Source organism: Lissotriton vulgaris, chromosome 11, assembly GCF_964263255.1.
Source record: "Lissotriton vulgaris chromosome 11, aLisVul1.2, whole genome shotgun sequence".
In the NCBI taxonomy this organism is placed as follows: Eukaryota; Metazoa; Chordata; class Amphibia; order Caudata; family Salamandridae; genus Lissotriton; species Lissotriton vulgaris.
This window is the reverse complement of record NC_141699.1, coordinates 719,245,171-719,260,859: the sequence shown is the minus strand read 5'-3', so window position 1 is coordinate 719,260,859 and position 15,689 is coordinate 719,245,171.

Below are 15,689 nucleotides of genomic sequence, written 5' to 3'. Positions count from 1 at the left end.
GCTATTAGACTCCCACTAATCCCCTCAACCAAAGTGCTTGTTATATTTTCTAATTTATCCAAATGTCAGACTGACACTCTATTTCAGTTCTATTGAGATCTATTCATATATCCGCTCTTAATTCTTAATTCAATTCTTAATTCAGTTTCAGTTCAGTTTCAATTTCCATTCAAATCAAGTTCAAGGTATTGATTGCGGGCTGTTTTTCACCCCGTCTGTCCTGGCCGGTAGTGGCCTTGCATGTGAACAGAGTGTGGAACTACAGGACAAGCGGCTACTGAAAGGAAAGAATACACAGCTATAGTTTTTTTGTTGTTGTGCTTTCATGTACAATGAGCCTTGGAGGATAGAGCATTGCATAGGGGATGCCCATATCAATTAGTTTCTTCTTGACTGGGCCAAAATCCTTACGGGCTAGTTGGACGTATATTGTAAAGTCTGGGTAGAGGGACACCGCACATCCTTTATAATTGAGTTGCTGCTTTTCTCGCGCCAGTCGAAGCGCAGTGTCCTGATCTCTATAATTTAGGATCCAGGCTACTATGGGTCGTGGTGGAGTGCCCGGTGAAGGTCTCGGAGCAAGAGGTTTGTGAGCTCATTCCACTATGAGCACAGGGAAAAAGCGTTCCTCGCTAAACATGTCTTTTAACATTTTTCAACATAATCTTCGAGGTGGCCGGTGCTAGTACTCTCTGGGATCCCCATGATGCAGATTTTATTTCGGCGTGATCTAGATTTCAGATCTTCATTTCTGGCTTTTATGACTTCCAAGAGTTTAGCCATAGCAGTGCATTTGGTAGTTGTCGCATGTGATTTGTCCTAAACTGCCAATACACGCTGCTCAACCACATCTAAACGTTCACCTTGTTTGTCTAGTTTGGCGGACATGTTGTCCAGTCTGGTTGTGAGCGTGTCTATCTTCCCATCTATTGCTTGTAGACTTTGATAGATTGTGTTTAACGCAGCTTCCATTTTGACATCTGTTGTTTGCTCCATCTCTGGGTCAGCCTAGGCATTCGATCGGTAAGTCTAGGGGTTCTGCGAGGCTCAAATGGCAGTTTTTTTTGCTGTTTATCAGTTTTGCCCATTCTTATCTGAGGGTTGTAGATATTAGTTCACAATTTGCCATCACAGCGAGGGGGTTACGCAGTGTGTGTGTGCCGGAGCGTTCGCCACACCTCTGTGCGCAATCTGCTAGCTAGTGGACGTGATTAACAGTAGTGTCCGCGCTCGCAGCGGAGGTGTAGCATGGCGCACACTCTGCTCAAAGCTTCTATATCAAGTTATATTGTCTGTTATGCCAGCTTTGCGTTGCGTGGAGAGGTTCCGTGAGTTAGTGCAGCATGAGTGGGAATATTGCGATGTGACTGCAGCCAAGGTCCTGGATGGCAGGATATGTATCTGATTTGCCGCCTTGGTAAGTAGTTCTGTCCAAGCACTAATGGGCATGTGTCCAGTTCAGTGAATAAGCTACCGCTGGTGATTCGGCAAAGATTTACCTTATCGGAGCCGGCATCACACGCACCCCGTGTCAGTGGAATCAATTAGCAACATGGTCATGACACCGTGGAGGATGCACTGGATAACTGGTCTCTTCTGCCCCTCTTAGCTCCTGTGGCTTTTCTCTGGCTGTCACCTCGCTCCGCTGTTGCACCGCACAATAGGCGGAGGACCCCGCGTGTCACTGCATTCAGTGTCCCCTGGCCCGGAGGTCAAAAAGTACAGCACACAGCGAATATGTGAAATGCTGACCTCGCAGGGCCTAAAGGAAGCTGGGGTGCAGATGTTTGAGGGCCTCTGCGTGCAGTTGTCTACCGCAGGGGATCCGGTTGTGGCACAGGTGAGGCTGCGCGCCATTAATTGATATGCATGGCCCTCGTTGTCAAGGGATCACACACTTTCATTACAGGTAGGTAAATGGCAGGATTGCAGAGTGCAGACCGCCACGACTATTAGACAGGCTCAGTTCCGGTATGTGCTGCCATTTTAAGCATCTTGTTCCCAGATACAGTGTGTCGCCTGGTATATGGGGCGGGCAGTGCCGGCATTTGGCACCCTCTGGCGTCGTATCATTACTGGTTTCAAAGTGGTGTATTTCAAGTACTTTTTGGCCGGTGGCTACTTCCACAGTCCACCTCCCTTTTCCACATCGGCTATAGCTGTGGGTGCATTCCGCATTTGAATCGCGTGGTCCTGAGTTCGGTAGGAGACAATTCTGCAGGGGCGTGGTTATGTGGTTCGTGTTTACAGGCGCTGGGCAGTCATCGCCTCGCTGTACGTCACCATTTTAGGTGCCGTATGGGGACGCGCTGCTCTGTTCCACAGCTCACATTACTTAGGATATCTTTGTCACTTGGCACTCACCGGCTCTGTGCCCTCGCAGGGGAGAGGCTGACATATCTGGTGCTTTACATTAGCTCTCTGCTCCCAAGGCAGGGTCTGCTCCGTTTCACGCCGCCATCTTGTCCCCTGCAGGGAGCCAGGGGACACAAACCTGCATCTCGGTTTTTCGGATCATTCAGACGGATTGAGTCGTATCAATAGGTCGTTTTCTTTTCCGATAGCAGAAACTGAGGTCAGATCACCGCGATGGCTCACATTTTGGCCGATATTCAGGTGGATTGTCACTCCGGCCAGCATAGCAGCGCTAGTGTGCGGCCATCTTGCTGCGGGCTCTCTAGCGCCCCTCACATCTCCAGACTTGACGTGTCTTGTTAGGAGAGTTGAGACCTTTGACATTGAGCAAGAGAAATTTAAAGGGGTTAGTCATAGGAAGTCCTAGGAGGTGGTTGGTGCGGCAAGCCCATTAAAAAGAAAGAAATTCTGTGGGAATGCGTCCTCCCACCACAGCATACCACAACAGAGTGCAACTACCAGAAGCCCATTCAAAACATATGGAAAAACAGAGTACCTCCCAACCTTGCCCATAGTTCCAAGGCTATATCTAGTCAACCCCAACCCCACCAATAGTAGCACATCCAGGAAACAGTGACATGGGGGTGGGAAAAGAGGGGAAATAGGACACCCAACGGGGGAAGGCCAACAGGGCCAGACAAGGTCAGTGTCTGCCAGGAATTGCCCATCGTCCAAAGTGCGGGCCATTCTGAAGAAGTCACTCTTCAAGTGTACCCTGCAAGTGGGGGGATGGCAGCCTCAAGTAAGTTCATAGGTCTTCATTTCCACCGGCCTGTGGTGACAAAAAGGCTAAGAAGTCATCCTCCACTGGGTTGCCTCCGGAGGAACCAGTGCTGCAACAGACAATGGCAGGGACCAAAGGTTTGTCCCCGTGGGGTCTGTCGTCCCAGGACTGTTTATGAACTCTCTCAGAGGATCAGCCCCCTTCAGAACGAAAGAGGAACAAGGACAAGTATAGATAGAAAGTTCCCACTGATGTGTACTAATGCCAAATCACAGATTTAGATCTGGAAAGCATAAGTAGTTGGTCACACCAAGTCCAAGCCAATCTTTATTATCCGGTGATGTAGATGATGGGGAAGATTCATTTAAAGATCGGATGTGACTGATGATCTCCTGTTTGACCTGACAGGATTCCGGCTCCTGGAGGCTTCGCTTGTACTTAGATGGCAAAATCCAAACGCCCAATCTGAAAACAAGGGTCCTCCGGGGCACTCCCGCGGGGAGTGGGGCCCATCGCCCGCAGGATCCAGTGGAAGCTGCAGTAGCTGTTTAGCTTCTCTCAATGAGTGAAGGATGCGTTGCTTGCCTTCCCAGTGGAACATCAAAGCAAAAGGGTGGCCCCACTGATACTTAATGCTGAGGTCACAAAGTTTGTCCATAACTGGTTTGAAATATTTTCACCTCTGCAGCGTGGCAGGGGCTGGATCCTGAAAGATCTGTACAGAGAATCTGTTGTAAGAGAGGGTTTTGACCCCTTGGATCTTTCTCAGAATGTCTTCTTTTTCAGTGAAGAAATGGACCTGCGTAAGTATGTCCGGTATGAAGTCAGGTCGGTTTCTGGGGCCAGGGACTCAATGGGCTCTGTCCAGTATAGGTGGGGATGGTTCTTCATTCTCACAAATGGCCTGTAGAAGGTCTGCCGTGAAGGTCAGGATGTCTTTGCTCTCCGCTCCCCGAGGGCCTCCCCTGATATGCAGGTTGTTACACCTACTTTGATTTTCTTGAGTTGTAGGCTAATGTTTTGGTCCTCTAGTTCCGCCATCCTTTGCCACAGGCTCTCGTGGTCCTCAGACATGGCGTCCATGGTGCTTTCAAGGTCATCCACCCATCCACCGATCTCCGTGACCTCACTCCGAATGTCCTGCAGCCCAGTTTTGAAGTCTTATCTGAGAGAGCCTATTTCGTCCTTGATCTCTTGGAGAAATGAGGTCATGAAGGTCTACGTGATCGGTGTATCAGAATGGGGATTTTCTGGTGCAGAGTCCATAGAGGCAGATGCAGCCTGTGGTTGTAAATTGGGTTTGGACTGTAGAGAAGTTACCGGGTTGTCCCTGGACCAGGAAGGATCGGAGTTCTTGCTGACCTTACTTTTCGGAGGCATGTTTGGTTTTTGCTCTTGAACAATGTCCCAGACGGTCAGAGCAAGATACCACCCAGGGCTTGAAGATGCCTCGGCTAATAGCTTGACAAAAGAAGATATAGGTCAAGTTATAATGTTTAGTCCCAGACAGAGATAAAAAGCGACTGAGAGGGGTATGGATGCTCCCACCAGACCAGCTACCAGCGATAATGCCTTGCGTAGGATGAAGAACGCTATCGCCGGTGATACTAAATGCTCTGCAGTGCCACAGAGGTTCCCAAGCACATCCGGACGATCACAAAGGGATTCAGTTAAATTCCAGACTCCCAGCGTCTTGCCGCAGTGCTCCCAGTACATCTATGGCCGTAGGTACATATGTGGGGCTCACCGCTGGGCTGTAGAGCACTTCCCACTGCTCCCCCAAACCCCACCAAACAGACTCAGCTGGAGGACAGGCACGAGAAGTGGTACCCGGCTAACAGATCCAGCAGCTGCGGTTCTCCGCCAGCGCGCAATACTAGGCGCACGTGGCTATGTGGCGGGGGGCCTCTTTAGAAACCAAATCTGTGGGGGCCCAGTCACCAATTGCCGCTTATGTCCATGTTCAAGGGCCTCTCCTCAGGGAAAGTGGTGTCAAGACTCCACTGCTGGGAAACAGATGGCGTCAGTAAGCCTCGCTGCCGACACCTCCCCTGATAAACCCCGAGTCCTGGGACAGCAGCGGAGTTGCTTCTCAGTCAGCAGGGTCGGCCCCTCTCTCTCCCTCATCCAGCGGGACCCACGGCATCAGCCAGAGCATGGTGCTATGACCCAGTAGCCGGGAGACAGAGAAGGCCACCGGCTCAAACCACAGCCTGTAAGCAAGAGGCTCCAGGGGAGCAAAGTTAGTGTTTAGGCCAGGGGGGGCAGCAGACCCATCATTCCGATGCCGCGGTGGGGGTAGGCGTGGGCGGAAAATCCGTTCCGCTCGCGGATTTTGCGGATTTTCGGGAAATCCGCAATCCGCGAGATTTGCGAATTTCCCGCAAAATCCGCAAATCCGCGAGCAGCGGATTTTGCTCGCACTGCTCGCACTGTTCGCGTGAGTTCGCGACCCGCGAATAAGTGCAAAATTGCAGAAATACGATCTTGGCAAAACTGAAAGTAACTACTTACCAGGTTCAAAAGTTCAGGCACATCATTAGTAGCCATTTCCTGTAGTGCTTCCTGAGGGGCCCCTCCAGAGTTCAGTTGCCAGTTGAAACTATTATGTGACCCTGCTCTGAACCTCAGAATAGTTACACATATGCCACAAAGGTCCTGAATTACAGCTAAGGGAGACAAGCAGGAGCCAGGCTGGAAGTTAAAATCCATTAATCAGCCCCTAATTCATTATTGTCAGTTGGGGCAGGGCAGGTGTTGTAACTAATTTTGCAACAATGAAAGCACTTAGCAAGTGCAAAAGATCACTAATCAGGGCGCACTAAGGAAGCAGGTGCCAGCTAAAAAAATATTCTGTGACACATTAATCAGCCCCAAATTAATTCAGGTCACTTGAGGCAGGGAAGGTGTGCTTTGCTTTGCCGAAAATAATGTACACTGGACAACCAGAGGGTGTAGTGATGAAACAGAGGGTGGCATGGGTGGGCCAGAGGGTGGCATGAGTAGTCAGAGAGTGGCAGTGGTGACAGAGAGTGGCAGTGATGAAGAAGAGTGTCCCAAACAGGCTGGACACGTAGAAACAACAAGTTCGCAAAACTTGCGACCCGACAGGTAAGTTCGCAAATTGCGAAATTGTAAAAACCCTCGCGAACTGGCAGAAACACGGGCGAACACACAAAAAAAAAAAATCCGCAAATTCGCGGGAATTCGCGGATTTTGCGGATTGCGAATCCGCAAATCCGCAAAATTCGCGGATTGCCAATCCGCAAAATCCGCTCATGCTTAGGTGGGGGGAGATATTTCGGCTGTAGCGCTCCCCATCTGCAAGGCAGTGGCAGGCCCAGGCCTGCGCCCTCACTTACAACGTCAGGGATCGGGAGTCCGGCCTACCCCTCCACTGGCGCAGCACCTCCAACTCAGGGGGAAGCACCGCTGGGGCTTCGGGGTCCTCATGCTCCAGATCTGCTTTCTGAGGGGTCGTTGTCCCCCAGCGGGGCAGTTCTGTCTCCAGAGACACTCCGATCCAGGTGGCACAACCCCCAATGCAGCGTCGGCGTGTCTCAGAGTGCTGCAACAGGCCGCTCCCCGACCAAGATGCCGTCAGCGTTTCTTGCTGCGACCACTTCAGGCTGTGAATCGTGGGTCTCCCATTAGGAGTGGGGTCACCCCTCTGTCCGCAGGGGCACCCCCGGACACTCTTCCGCCAAACGGGACACCCAGAGGTAATCAGCAAACCCGGCAGCCAGGATTACTAGCTTTAGCAGGACCCGATGTAGCGAAGTCTCTGCAAAACACGTCTCACTCCATTTGCGTATTGGCCACCCCTCCCTGCATTTATGGGTATTGACATTGTTATGAGGGCACAGGTTATGGCATACGTTGATATTGCATTTATTGATATTGCTGTTGTTGGGCCTGCACATATCATGGTATTTATTGCCATTGTATTCACCCATTCCAACACTTTAACAAGTTAAGAACAAAATGGGGTGCAATTATGTCCTTTCTAAACCTCTCATACTTTGCCATAGAAGCTGCTAAATTGAACTTATGGTACATGTGACTAATTCCTTTGGATAATATATCCAAATGATCCGGGCTCGTGGACCTAACTGTGTTAAGCAAGCAAATCATCTACAGAAGTCACAGTTGTATCTGAAGAGTTTGGCACAAACGTCTGTTAAAGATTTGCCAGGAATGATAGAAGAGCCGTAACTGATCAAACAGTTGACATCGTACAAGAACATCAGAGAGATACGAAGCATGGCAGTTGAGAGCAGTGGAACTCATCAGCCCCAGCCAGAGACTGAATGCAGAGGTTGAAGATAACACAAAGGAAATAAAGATATTGCAATTCTATTGTTGTTGGATATGTCTTTATCTGTGATGAGTTGCCAGCATGTTATCAGTCAGTTCCAGGCAGAGACTAACTGACTTTGAACATGACAAAGCCAATGCCCCTCTCCTCCCTTATCACTTCTCTTAGGTCAGAGTCTCAAGACTTAGTATACAGTGTCACACATCTTGTGACAGGTGGGGAATCAAGAAGTATTTGTTCACTACATATATGCATGGTCTCTACAGTTTAGTGTTCTACCCATCTGCAAAGCACTTCAACAACTCATAAAAGGAATCCTGTTTCTTTGGCATGTGCTGTGTGTAAGTACTTCTGCAGCATGATTGCCCTTTCACCCAGCAACTCTTCTATTCCCCACTATCTGCTTACTATAAGCTAGATGCCACACCAACCAATACCCTTATCAGAATGTATGACGTTACAACGCATACATTCACAACGCATACCATTACAACAAAATTTTACAACGCAGGATCCATTATAATGCATGCCATTACAACGCAGCTGCTATTACAACGCATGCCATTACAACATAAGTATGGGTAAGTATTTTTTTATTTTTTTAATTAATGGGAATGTAATAGTAGTGTAAGTGTTGGATAGTGTAGGGGTTAAAATTACTATTCTAACTCCAGGGGGGTGTAATAGTAGGGTAAGTGTTGGATAGTGTAGGGGTTAAAATTACTATTCTAACTCCAGGGGGGCGTAATAGTAGGGTAAGTGTTGGATGGTGTAGGGGTTAACATTTTATTAAATACTTACCCATACTTACGTTGTAATGGCATGCGTTGAAATAGCAGCTGCGTTGTAATGGCATGCGTTGTAATGGCATGCGGTATAATGGATCCTGCATTGTAAAAGTTTTGCTGTAATGGTAGCGCGTTGTTTTAGTTGCGTTGTAATGGCTGTTTCCCCCCCTTTTCATGCAGAACGTAGGGACTACTGTTAATAATGCATGTTGTGTGGGAGTTACAATCTACCTAACTTTAAGTCAGTGGTCCTCCAGCCATCCGTAGCTGATGACAGACTCAGTGCACAGCCTGACTCTTATGTCATGCCCTTACAGCCCAGACTTTTGTAACTTTTCACTTGCCCAGGTCTGGAAGCCAGACATGGAGCTATCCTCCAGAGAATCCCCTACCAACAAGTTCTCTAGGCGGTGGTCTAGTCTGCCTCAATTGCAGCACATTTCTGTCTGTTCTGCCTTCAATGCTCACCCCTCGTATGTCTGTTGTACCCACCCATTTCAAAACCTAGTCACTTCTCATTTACATTGATTCCTTGCCCATTTTTCAAGTTGCTGTCAAAGACATTTCCTCACATGCGAATTGGAGACTAAAATGGTTAATTGCAAATTGAAAAATGAATACTCTGAATTACAGAGTCAATAGGGCAGACGTTCCCCGGCCAAGATCAGTGGAGGTTAGCTTGTTGACACAAGACTCAGATGTATACCTTACTGTACAAACATGTCTAGGAGAAGTCACATATTAAATTCTTATAACTTTCTTATAACGAAAACAAGCAGGTGCCTAACTGAGATCATCAGAACCAGACTGAGTGGTATTCAGATAGTAACAGAAATGTAAATGGTTTCACTGAGCAAGCTCTTCTTAGTTTTTCAGGCCTCAGTATTAAAAATTGCAAAAATAGGTGCATGTTACAGACAGCCACTTCCTGTGCACAATGTTAGTCTGATCAAGAAAAAAATGGCTGAAGCGGATTGCAGTAGCACAACTGTGTTTGATGTTTTTTGCATTATTTAAAGCACTATCTCATCTGATCACATTGTAAGTCCCAAATAGCATAACACCAAAGCTACCTCTGCTTCTTTACTTTATGTAGGTTTACAAAAAGAAGGGTAGCTACATCGATTGTGTCCTCCACCTTTCAGAAACCTATATGACCTTGCCTCCACAACAGCCTATTTCAGCGCTGCATGGTACCACTCCAGGTTCGCCCATCCCAGGGCTGGACAGACATTTTACTCCACCGGGCATTTCCTCAGTGGGCTCGAGACCATCGAGGCTGGTTTTGAAAGCCTAGGGCCGCACCTGGTGGCGCTGTCACTTTCCGGAGCACCCCGAATGTATCTGCTGCAGCCATGGGAGTCTTCAAGAGAAGTAGGGCGAAAGTAGAGAGAAAACGATCAGAGAGGAGGAAAGAGAGAGGAAAGAGAGAGAGAATGGGTGGATGGTAAGAGAGATTGCACAAGAAGATGAGGAGATCAGACTGGTTTGAACATTTTTCCAAAAGCTGCTTTGGGTTCCCTAGTCCTGCCCTGTGCTCACGGTTCTCTTTTCTCAATCATGATACAGTGTAAGATTTTCAGAGTGGGATAGCCAGGAGGACAAACCACTTGACTGGACCTTGCTGTCCTTAATGCCAGATTGCACTTTAACATAGGGCCTCATTACAATGTCAATGGGACCAGTACCAACAAACCGTCAGCATCTACACCCTTGGTCAGACCTCCGGATTACGAGTTTGGCGGTCGGAGGGAGTTAGGCAGGGGGAAAGACTGCCACCTCCGACAGGCTCAAGGAGCCCGTTGGGGCGGCAGTCATAGTCCTAATCCCTACAATGTGGCGGATGTAAGGATTAGGATATCGCTTTCTGATCTCCTATTCAAGGTTTCAGTGCCCCATCCATCATCTTCTTTTGTTTGTGTTTGCAAGGCGGTCTCACTGCTATGAACAGGCAGCCAGAAAGGGACTTTGGGAGCCCCTGGCAGGGTCCCCGTCCCCTGTGGGCCTCCGTTATGAGGTCAGGGGGGCACATGTGGTGTCCCCCCAAACATCCAGTCACCATGTGTCAGGCACCAGATGGTGCCTGGCACACAGTGCATGGATGTTTGCAAACATGCCCTTTGCTATTGAGGCTTGTGCTGCAGGCCTTTTCCAGGCCGCAGCACAAGCCGTAAATGAAAATGGCATGGTTACGACCACCTACAGGGCGGTCACATCGTCATATGTCAGATTGAACCACCGACAGCGGTGGGATGCTCGTCCGACTGCCATCATAATAAGGCCCACTGTCTGAGTAGCACCACTCTCCTAATATGATCAGAAATAGGGCAATTGGAGAGTTGAGCGCACAAAGCAAGATAGTCACCGCCCAATAGTTACTGTCTCACCCAATTTATTACCAATCTTTTTTAAAGATTACTTAGGGCCAATATTATTACTGCCTTACTTCCTCTGCTTGCGGTGAGCTGGTGCTGCCTTTGGTTGCTAAAATTGGCATTTTAAGCTGGTATGTGGTGACTTAATAGAAGCTGAGACCTGCTCCGAGTCTCCATTACTCCAATGACTAGGATTACTGTCAGGAGAGGCAGCGTTAACTCAAGAAAAGGGCGCGGCTTGGCCTGAGGTCCCACTACAGTTGGTTTTAGCTGATGCCCCTGCAAACTACATTGGCTTGTATTACTACATGTAATTTTGCTTCCCTTTCTTGTATTTTCTCAACATGGAAGGTAAACATGTCGCTGTCAGTACTAATAAGTGTAACAGGCAATTTCTCCGCCACCACTTAAATCCATAATAGTTGATTCTACTGAGCCATCCTTCACTACAATCTTGGAAGACCTACAAGCTGTTAAGTCTAATACTGATAACATTCCCACAGAGATAAAACATTTTTGCAAAGTTTTGGCTGGATTATCTATGAAAGTTTCCGACAATTCAACTAAAATACAAGACAACCAAACTAAAATAGACCAACTACTTCCCATTACAAACAAAATTCTTCCTATGAATAAACTTTTATTAGGTTTGGAAAATCGAAACCGACAATATAATTCAAGAACTTTCAATTTGCCTGCAGATATAGAGGGCAATGATTGCAGATGGTATCTGGAGAACTTATTACCTAGCCTTCGGAATCTAAAATTCCAGACAAATTTGAGATTGATAAAGCGCACTGCATCCCATTGCACCGCAAACCTGGTCAAACCAAAACATGTCAAGTTATTTTCAAAGTTTTACATCACAGCCATTTCTTGATGATAAGGAAGACTGCAAAAGAAATTCCTTCTCTTCTGGTTAATGGCAATAGAAACTTTATATTTGCTAAAGAAACAGTTACCATATGTAATGAATTCAATGCTCTATGACCAAGACTGTGAAATTCTGTCTTCAAATACAGGTTTTTTGATCCTCCCACAATGCGCATTTGCAAAAACAACATTTCTAAATCATTTTATTGCCCTGAAGATCTTCGTGCATTTCTGGATTATCATTTCCATCTTTCCATGGATATTCATGAGACTTTCAATTGATGTTCCTTCTGCATCCATCTTTTTTCAAATATTGCCCTTCTTTTATTATTATATTTACTTACCGGGTGCACTTTCCCTTTGGCTGTTCTTGTAAATTCACGTGTGTGATTCCAGGCTGTTAAAAATTATTTTCTGTTGTCTTTTATAAGTTAGTATTTGTTCTTTTTCTTTCCTATCTGTTCTTTTCTCAGTGCTATTTCAATCTCATAGTTATGTTCATGTTTTTCCTTTCTCATTCTTTATGATTGTATTTCACCTATCCTCGCCTTTTAATGTTTAAAGTTATGGATACGTTTTGCAAGATTAAAATTGTATCTCTTAATGTTAAACGTTTACTACACCCAGCTGAATGTATGAAAATATTGATTACTTAACCAGACACAAGGCTGATATTTGTTTGCTTCAGGAAATACTTTTTGATGAAAAACTCTTATCTTACATAAAAGTAAAAATTGGCAGGTCACAAATTTTTTTCTCTTCAGCCGTGGGGGAAAAAATGGAGTGGCAATTCTATTCTTTATCAAACTACAGATATTAGATAAGTGTTCAAACACTGAAGGTAGATTACTAATTGCTAAAGTCAAAATTGATACAGTAATTATGCATTTAATCAATAATTATGGTCCAGCAGTAGATGACCTGACTTTTTGGAATAATATTACTTCTGAAATTATTAACTTGGGTAATGTTTCACTTACTGTTGAGGGTAACTTTAACCTAATATATGATTCCCTACTAGCTAGGGTTTCTTTTATTCAATTTAGCCCTCCCAAAGCTTTTTGTGGGCTCAAAACATTATTTAACAATACCAAGTTTGTTGATATTATGTGCTTGCACTTTCCGACACAAAGTGATTTTATTTTTTTCTCTAATCCTCAAAATTTATATTCACAAATTGATTATTTATTATTCTCAAGAAACTTAGTCCATTCAATCTCTGACCCTACTATTGGAAATATTGAGATATCAGAACTTGCTATGACTTCTCCATTTTTAGAAAAGGAAAAAGCACATAGCTCTCACTCAAGATGGTGTATGAATGTTGATATGGCTCTCAATGGAAAGGACAAGGCATAAATGTTGTCTGCTATCAAGAGTATTTCTCTTGCAATCCTGATGGTATAACATCAAATATTACCCAATGGGATGCTTTTAAACATACATTAGGGAGTAACTATCTCCATGATGACAAATGAAAATACATTTCAGATGAAGATTTCTAACCTAGACAAACAAATAGCTAAGTTTGAACTCCTGTTTATCACATCTAACAATACTATTTAAGGGTGGGTGGAACATTTGATTCTGCTTGTTGAATTGGTGAAATTTGGTCACTCTGCGTTACTCTTGTAATACGAAGTTCCACCAAATTCCGTCAGTGGCCTTTTGACAGGATTTTGCTCCTGTTTGAGTAACCTAATGACAAAAGAGACAAAGTGAAGCTCCAGCTGGTGAGAGTGAGCAAGATTTAACAGCCCCTAGCGAGATTTCCCGTCGCTAGGAGGCCTTCTGGCGCCATTTTCTAATGCGGGTGGTCGCGAGCGGTCACATTCTAAGGGCTTCTTCTGGAGTAGGTTTTCTACTCGAGAAGCAGCTAAATAAACTCGAAATTGGATTTTCGTTTAACTGTTCTACCTAAATGGACAGTTCAGGTAATTTTGTAGCACAATTTTTTTTTCATTTTACTTTTTTTCAACAGTAAGGAAGTGCCACAGAGGCTCCATGAATTCCTCTTCATGTCCAGAAGGCTTCTCCCGGTGCTTTGTCCATTCCTTGGTCACATTTTTATTTGGATTTTGAGGGGAAAGGATCGCTCTCTTTGTCTGCAATCCCTGCTGCATATGCCATTGGATTTTTAAGGATTTCCTTTGAGGACTCAAGTAAGTTAAAGAGCTTTTGGCTAAGTTTGTTGTTTGATGAAGGGCATGCACCAGTATTTCTTTTTTTTAACTTTTTGTTTTTTCTTCCATTGTTAAATTTGATTGTGGGTGGCTTGAAGTTGCAGTAGCGGCCTATTTTGCAATAATATTTTAGTTATTTCTAAGGGAAAAAGTTTGCACAGTTTTGTGAGGGCTGGGTGCCTGGGTTTAAAACGTTTAATGTGCTTATTCTCTATTTACTTGTGTGTTGTTTAGGAATTCTGCACTATTACTTTACTCATTTTATTGTGATACCTAGTCTGCTCATGGGCCACGGCCAGTCAGCTATTACTATTAGGCATTGGGTATATATTAAACAACTTTATATGTGGTATATGAATTATTTAAAACATCTATTGATTTAGAAATGCCTTGGATTAAAAGCAAACTGTGTTTTTTTGTATTTTACATTTTTCTACAAAGTTTTAGTACCTGTAAGTGGGTTGGCTTTTCTGCAGAGCACTCAGAACAATGGTCATGTATTTCCAGTTCTAATTGAAATTCTGTGTAAATGTGTTTGAAGGGGTACACAAATGTCAAAATATTTACAAGACAAAGTAAAAAAAAAAGAGCTTAAATGTGAGTGAGTGCAGTGTACGTTTGGCAGTGATGAAGTGAGAGAGATACGAGGAATTGCATTCAGGGAGAGTGAAAAGTGGGTGCTGAAGAGGAAAGAGATGACGTTGAAGATCTGCAGATGGTCGAGATGTGCACAGAAAAAGGGCATACATATCTAACATAAAGCGCACATAACTGAAGGCCAAAACTCCTTCCACAGGCCTCAATGATGGCGGCTCTAGGTTCATGGTGGCCCTGGGCAGGGAGCGTAGGTAGGGGGCCCCGGAAGAGGGGGTCCGGGTGGGGCGGAGCGCGGAGGCCAGTGAAGAAGGGGGGTCATGGTGTTTGGAAGTTGTATAGATCCAGAGGCCATCATATCCCTGCCAGGGGCCCCCACACAAATATGTATCCATCCACAGAGTATTATTATATTAAGGATATATATTGATGTGGTGGCCCCTGGGATTTTGTGGCCCTGTGCAGGTGCACAGCTTGCACATGCCTAAGGCCGGCCCTGTTCACGGTCTCACAATTTCAGAACTGAAACATTTCCAATGTTAATTAATGGGAATTATTTATAACAAATCACTGTTGCTATTCATTTATCTTAAACAGCTAACAGCCATTGACAAAGCCAATAGTACTGGCAGGTTGTGGGTGCATGTTAGTTGTTGTGTTATATATCTGAATGCTGTAACATCTAAGAGAGAAACCAAAGTACCTGTCAGGTGGCACACTATGGAAATCACAGAAAGTATTTTAAATGTTCCCTTTTAAAGAGCCCCCAATTTATCATCCCATTTAAAGACCTGTCTGCACATATTTCTATATGACTGCAGCTAGTAGCTATGGGTGCTCCCAGCCAGGTTGGAGCATGTTCTTCAAAAGTCAATGCCATGTGCAGAGCAAGACACTGGGCAAGCAAGGGTGTAACAAAAACCCCCGCAGCCCCCGCGGTGCGGGGGTGGGGGCCCACTAATCAGTAAATGAAGGAGGCCCCCTCAGCTCTTCGGTAGAGAGCTGTGAGAGAGAGGCTTTCTCTAAAGCAAGCCTCTCTCCCTCTAAAGCTGCCTGCTCTGAGCTCTCGTGCTGATCCAGGACTGAAGAGAAACAAAGTAACAACTTACATTGTTTCTCTTCAGTCAGAGCCCGAGTCAGGCCTGGGAAAAAAGATGAGGGTGGGGGTCCCAGAGACAGCTGGAGGCAGCACAGAGGATCGCTGACAGGGCAGGAGAAGGATTGCAGCTCCAGGAACAGGATCTGCTGGGACACATTGGAAGGTAAACAAGCATTTGCAATATATGGTTTTGCAATATATGCATAGGCATATATGCAAGTCATATATGGTTTGGATTGAATTGTTAGTTGTGGAATTGTGTTGTGTGGATTGGATCTGTGTAGTGAAATAATGTGGCATGGTGTGCAGTGTAATTATGT